The sequence below is a fragment of the Oratosquilla oratoria genome, chromosome 30 (genome assembly GCF_046742065.1).
Source record: "Oratosquilla oratoria isolate Oo_2021 chromosome 30, ASM4674206v1, whole genome shotgun sequence".
Taxonomy (NCBI): Eukaryota; Metazoa; Arthropoda; class Malacostraca; order Stomatopoda; family Squillidae; genus Oratosquilla; species Oratosquilla oratoria.
In genome coordinates this window covers 45,171,303-45,178,802 of record NC_134806.1, presented here as the reverse complement: position 1 = coordinate 45,178,802, position 7,500 = coordinate 45,171,303, and the positions used below count along the sequence as shown (strand labels likewise).

At 36.3% G+C, this 7,500-nt stretch overlaps 1 pseudogene; it reads left to right on the top strand.

Moving 5' to 3' along the window:
• Positions 1 to 7,500, top strand: part of LOC143041138 (uncharacterized) — a 52,894-nt pseudogene that overhangs the window by 22,534 nt on the left and 22,860 nt on the right.

Genomic DNA, 7,500 nt, shown 5'->3' with positions numbered 1-7,500 from the left:
CATATATAGAAATTAATATACGAATACAGTATTTAGTATATCATACACAAATAAATAAGAATAAAGATATAAGAATCAATGAATACAAATAAATAAAATCAATAAACTGGAATAAAATAAAACGAAATTAGAAATAAATAAATAAATAATATGAAGTAAACAATATACAGTAAGTGTGGAATTCAAAAACAAATTAACTGACAATGAGTAATTAAAAAATTAATTAATGATAATACCAAATGAAATATGATATTTGTTATGAATAAATATGTGGCTATGAAAATACACAAAGAAAACATAATAAACAAATAAAATAATAATTATAATAAATAATCACTTAATTGATAGTAAAAAAGTATGACAATAAATAATGTAAATAAATCATTTTAATACATCACTACAGTATTAAGTATATAAAACGTGACTAGAAAATAGATAGATGATAAAATAAATTGAGTAATATAAATACAATTTTGATAGATTAAAATATAAATTAATTGAATATATGAATACCCAAAAAAATGAAAATAAAAGAATACACAAACACACATTGAAGCAATCATACCCACAAATACGATATCACATTTGCTAAAAAAAAAAGATAAATAAATAAGTAAATGAATATACAAAATAAACGCGCAAATAAAGAGTAGTATAGCAGCGAAAAAAATAATTCTTATATTAGTAAAAAAAATATATAATAATACTTATAAATACGAAATCACATTTGCTAAAAAAATAATAAATGAATAAATATACAAAATAAACACAAAACTAAAATGTAGTGAAACAGCGATAAATATAATTCTCACGTGAGTTAAAAAAGTCTTTATCTTTAGCAAACACTTTTTGCATAACGTAAACAAAACCTTTTGTTTATTTTGATCGACAAGATCTTTCGGCCTGTTTGTTCGTGAAATGGATCCTTGAGAAGAAATTAACCGGGTTAGTTCAATTAACGCTGAACAAGTTAATTAACCTTGTTATTTAACCACTTCAGGATAGAAACGTAGGTTATTGTTAAATTATTTTCTTTTGCCTCCATCCTTCTCTTTTGTCACAGGTAGTTTCCGTGTTAGGGGGGATTACTACAGAAGCAATTTCACCTGTGGAGAAATTAGCTTCACCCCCCCCCCCTCACCCCGGGTTATGTCTTCTGTCCCCCATTCCTCTTCCCTTCCCCCTCCCACCCGCTTCTTTGGCTCCCCCCCCCCCGGGGTTATTTCGTCTCTCCCCTCCTCCTCTCCCACCCCTTCCCTCCCTCCTCCCACGCCTTCCCTTCCTCCACCTCCCACCCCTCCTCCTCCTCCACTTCCTTCCTCCTCCTCTATGTCTCGTAATGGAAGCCAATTAGTTTGCATGGGAGGAAGACGACCGCGAAGATGAATTAGGAGAAGGAGGAGGAGGAGAAGAATAGGAGGAGGAAAGATGCAGGAAGAAGGAAGAGAAAGTCTGGAAGATAATACTAGTGGGCTAACTTCTATCTCGAAAAAATACACACACACATGCATATACACAAGCATACACATACACACGCACATCCAAGATCACGATTTCCCATTACTTTATATTATGTATTAATTTGTTTGTTTATTGTTATCTGATTTGGATATGTATTCCATTCTTATTCATTTAATTCATTATGACTGTATGATTATAATTGTATTCTAGCGCAACTATTCATATATATATATATATATATATATATATATATATATATATATATATATATATATATATATACATATAGAAAAAGTAGACCATTTAAAAAAAAGAAACTAACGAAGCACTTTCGTATATTACATCTTCAGTACGAAAAGTACTTTTTGCACTGAAGATGTAACATACGAAAGCGCTCTGCTTCGTTAGATTATTTTTTTTTGCATAGGTGAATACACGTACCCGTGTTCTTGTAAGCATATATATATATATATATATATATATATATATATATATATATATTTACATATATGTATTTATATATATATATATATATATATATGATGTAGGTGGAAAAAGAAGTCACGGGTCTAGTTCCGAGTTTCTGAGTTTATTCCTGACCGGTTTCGCTCTATGCTTCGGTGCTGATCTGGGTAGGACCTGTTCTTCTAGGCAGTCCTTTGGGAACTGGTCTCTATTTTGAATACTCGTCAGCTTCCTCCTCAGAGTAAACTCATCCTCGGTGACGCCATGCCTGTCTTTTCCATCTTGAGACAAATGCTGGTACAAGATGATGAAGGTGGAAAAAGAAGACCGGTTTCGCTCTACGCTTCTTCAGAATGTACCAGCATATATATAAGTGGCTATTAAATGCAGTGGCTATTAAATGCCAACTAGAAGATGTCTCCTCCGATGCAGTCGAAGCAGAAATCAAAGCTCTCAGAACCATTAACATCCATCCAAATATAGTCTGTTTGCAGGAAGTTATCAGAGAGCAAGAGAATGAGCATATCTACTTCGTTCTCGACATTATGGACCTCAATCTCGAGGACGCTATTAACCGAATGGCCGCTCAGGGCTTATGCTTCACCGAGGGAGAACTCAAATCCGTTTGGCTGCAGAGCCTTAACGGACTTCGGCACATCCATAAAGTTGGAATTTTACACTGTGACTTAGCCGCTAGAAATATCCTTCTTGACAGGATCGGCTCTGTTAAAATCACCGACTTCGGTTTAGCACTTCGACAGGATGAGAGCGAGTGCTTCAGCAGAAAAGACGATCTATTCGAACTTAGTGTCGTGTTTATTTTCAGCGTCTCACACGAAGATGTGGATGATCTCGATGTAATCGATGGTAAACTTAGTTCAACTGGAGTAGAACTCGTTGAACAGTTGTACTTCGGAGATATTTCACTACGTAAGGCAATCAAATCGAGGTATTTCTGTGAGAAACCTCTTCCGCAGACACCTCAAATCGGCAGCATTCTCTCTCCTACAGATAAGGATGATTCAGGAGATACTTCTTCTCATTATTGAGCTGCTCATAATTACGTTTCTTTGCCTATTTCTCAGGCTTTAAAATCATGCAAAAAATTATGTTTTACGTTGGATATACAAAAACAACATATTCTCCAATTACTGCTAGTAAAGCAATGAAAATACTTCTTATACATATACAAAAACATGTAAAATCTAATTGTCGGTATCTACCAGAACCGAGTTCAAATAGAACGGTAAACATCAGACCCAGTCACGAAAGTCCAAACTCGAAAACTAATAAGTTTTGAAAATTTATGAAAGAATATAATTTCATTATCAAAAACTCTTAGCAGAGAAAATATGTAAACTGTAGCTAAATTTCTACAGGAACAATACAGAAAAAGAATTCCCATGATTTATAATTATATTACATTATTAGAAAATCTAATTTTGAATTCTCGTAAAGTTCTTGATCATTTTCAAGAAAATTATTTTTCAATGCGAAAAAGCGTTTTCGCTGCTCTGGGAAACCCATCCCTCAGCTGAATAAAATCATCAGGCGATAGGTGTTTATGAAATGCTGTTGTGAAGGAAGATATTTCGTCATGGGTGTTCATAGATAGACACACACATACAAATACAAAACGTAAACACACACACACACACACACACACGCACGCACATACACAAACACACACACACGCACACGCGCGCGCACACGCTCACACGCCCACACACACACGCACGCACGCACACACACACACACACACACACAAACAGTAAATTTCTGAAAATAATCTCGCTCTCTCTCTCTCTCTCTCTCTCTCTCTCTATTTCTCTCTCAGGATCAATAGGTCTGTACCAAAATAGTATTTCTTGATGTCCTTCAGTCTCTCTCTCTCTCTTTCTCTCTCTCTCTCTCTCTTCTTTGTATTGTCTGTTTGTTAAGCTGGGGAACTATTTATGTGTGAGTCGCCCAGGTCTTGGATCACGTGTTGGACTTGTGATCGACAGTTATTTCCCTCCCGGAAGAGAGCTCAGAGCTCCTGTATGACCGATCTATGGGTAATGCTGTGACCTTACACGCACACACACACACACACACCGAACTCCCCTCCCACCAGAGTTGGAGTAATGACTCGCAGCGCAGCGATATTGAAATTATTTCAGCCCTGGGCGGGATTCGAACCTGAATGCCGTAATTACGGCCGCGATCGCTACCACTGCGCCATGCGAGTGTGTGTGTGTGTGTGTGTGTGATTCACTACGGTCTTGGAACACGTGCTGGACCTGTGACTGACAACCATTGCCCTTCCGATCATGGGCAATGCTGTGACCTCACACACACACACACACACATACACATAATATGTATGCACACATACACACACTGTCATGTGCACACAAATACACACGTGTACACACAAATACACACACATGTACACACACGTACACACAAACATACACACATGTACACACAAATACAAACATATGTACACACAAATACACACACGACTTTTTGTGTTTGTCAATGCGCCACAGGTCCCTCTCTTTGAAAAGGGCCACCACCCCCCTCCCACTGCGCCTCACCCCCGGTTGCCATGGCAACGCCTGCGTGATTCCAGATTTCACTGCAGTGTCGTGCTTCATATATTTAATTCTGGCATCGGGCCTGGCCGTGACCCCTGGCACGGCATTCGCGACCTTATGACAGGTGAGCATAAGGTCGAGTTTGGTATGACACGCGAAGGGCAAATCGGGTCAACGGCCTTGTCAGGGGAAAAACGCTTTTACGCCCAAAGGACATAAGGTGATTTCTGGGATCGTCAACTCAGAGCAGTTTTATGGGTCATTTGACTACTGTAGTCGCGTTATCATACTGGGCTTCTTCCACGGGCTTCACCAGCTTCGATTGTTGAGAGTTCGTTGGAGAAAAAAACGGTCACAGTATTTGAATTTTCAAATTGTCAGAATTCCAAATGTCAAATGATTATCTTTCCGTCATATCCAGTAAAGCTGAATGGCGAGCTAAGATATTATAAACCTAGGATAATGCTAGACATAATGTTGAAATGTTCTTTGAGATGTCTAGATTTCTGTAAGCGAAGTTATATTCTAGTTATTCAAATATTGGATGGAAAAATAGCCCAGTGTGTTAACCCCTGACTGAGACACGCTGCCCCTCTCCCTCTCACCCTCCCGTCCTTCATCATCATCATCCATCTACGTAGCTATGGATAAAATCCAACACTAGATATTATCACTAAACATCCACTAAACTTCACTAGATTTTAGTTAGTGAACTATTTTGGTTAAATCTAGGATCCTTCCAGTACCCTATGAATCACTATTTGTGGACCAAAGACCTAAGAATTTCTATCTAGCAAACTATCGATCTAATCAAAATTTCGTTCATAATTATTCATTCTGAGTCCACTGCTTGACTCTATGACTCGCATGACTGCGCTAATATCTGCCACGCCATCCCTGCAAACTTTCCTCTCGTCTCTCTCCACCTTCTGTCTAGTCTACCTCTGGGGCGCTTCCCGTCTCGCAGCGTCCAGTCAGTAACACACTTGCTCCATCGCTCTTCATTCATAATAAAACTTTGTGTGTGAATTTCCAAATATTCATTTCATATGATTTACTTATTCATTTACTCGTTTATTTTTACTGGATATATACTGTTAAGTTAAAGTATGCGTATAAAGGAGACTACTATTGAGTACTGTAATCTGTAAAATTATTTTGGTATTAAGGTACTTATATAAGAAATAGACATTTTTATTTCAATTGTCACACCCTCCTGTATCTTCAAAATTAGCTACCAGTAAAAAATATACATGTATAAATAAACAAACAAATTAATAAGAATATATTGATAAAGAAATAAATAAACATGTAAGCAAAAGTACACAAATGAATAAATAAAATTACATCAATAAGTAAATGAATAAATAAATAAAGCAAAAATACAAATACAAACGACACTGCCAGTAGTAAAAATATAATTATAAATGAACAAATAAACAAATAAATAAGAATATACATGTAAATAAATCAACAAACAAAAGTACACAAGTGAATAAGTAGATGAATAAATAGATAAATACAAACGAAAATACAAATAATAAAAATGGTTTACACTGATCAAGATACGTCGGTTTGTTTACCAAACGTTATGACGTCATGTCGACGATGGGAGTCCGCTCGAAACAATGGCGTAGCGTCTCTTGCTAAAATGCGGAAGCGATTCTTCTTTTTCTCCTTCTTCTTCCGTCTCAAGCGTAAATCGCATGCAGAGACGTGCATGACGGTGGTCACGCTATCTGTGTACCAATCTTGTCTAGCGCGTACAAGAAAAAAGAAGAGAAAACGAAAAATAGATTTCCTGGTTAAATTTCCCGTGAATTAAGTCGACAATACCGCCGATTTGTCAGACATTTTTTTCTTTCTCTCTCGTTTTTCTGCGGCGTTTGATTAGGTTTGTTCAGGTTTATTTCAGGTCCCGAATAGGACAGATACAGCCAACTAGTGGCTGGAATTTACAGAATACGCCAACTATTGGCTGGAATTTACAGAATACCGCCAACTATTGGCTGGAATTTACAGAACACAGCTAATTCGACGGCACTATTGATCGACAATGGCGTATCTAAATAGTGTTATCCCGCCCAAAATGGCGATATTGTCCTAATTCAGCACACAATTAGATTTAGAAGAAACTGTAGAACGCTCGAGTTGTGATTTGATTATTCTGTCCTGGTGGGTCTCCCACTCCCTCCGCCGCGCAGACAAAAACCTTGCAAAAGGAAACTAAATGTAAAACATAATTAAAATAAAATTAAATGGAATAAATAAAAATTAAATAAAATTTTGTATTTGACTAGATTGTCTCATTGCAGTACAAAAATACAAAAGTGTAGGCATCTAATATATATATATATATATATATATATATATATATATATATATATATATATATATATATACACATATGGGGGAGAATGCCTTTGGCACACACACACACACACACACACACTAGTTTAAAAATACAAAGACGTGTCACTACGAGCATAGCTCCCTTCCTGTAAAATACAAATAGGTAAATACACACACACACACACACATTGGGAAGGATACCCCTCCTGCCGAGTGGAACATGAAGCTGCACCACCAACAGCAGCAGCGAAGGACAATGAAACTGTCCTTAATGTGAATTTATAGGCCAACGGACAACACAGATGATGAGAGCGGCTCGACAAAGTCTGAGTAAATGCAGCCGTTAAAAAACTGAACACACACACACACACACACACACACACACACATATATATATATATATACATGTATATATATGTGTGTGTGTGTGTATGCATATATATTATAATTTATCTTATATTATTTGTTTTTGTTTTGTTATCATTTGTCTGTCTGATTTTCATTTATTATTAGTTATATGTCAATTTATTATTATTTATTATTTACCTGTTTGTTTATTATTTAACTATACCTATGCATTTATTTATGTATTTTATTTGTTATTTACATTATTATAGTTTTCATTTATTGGTTTATTATT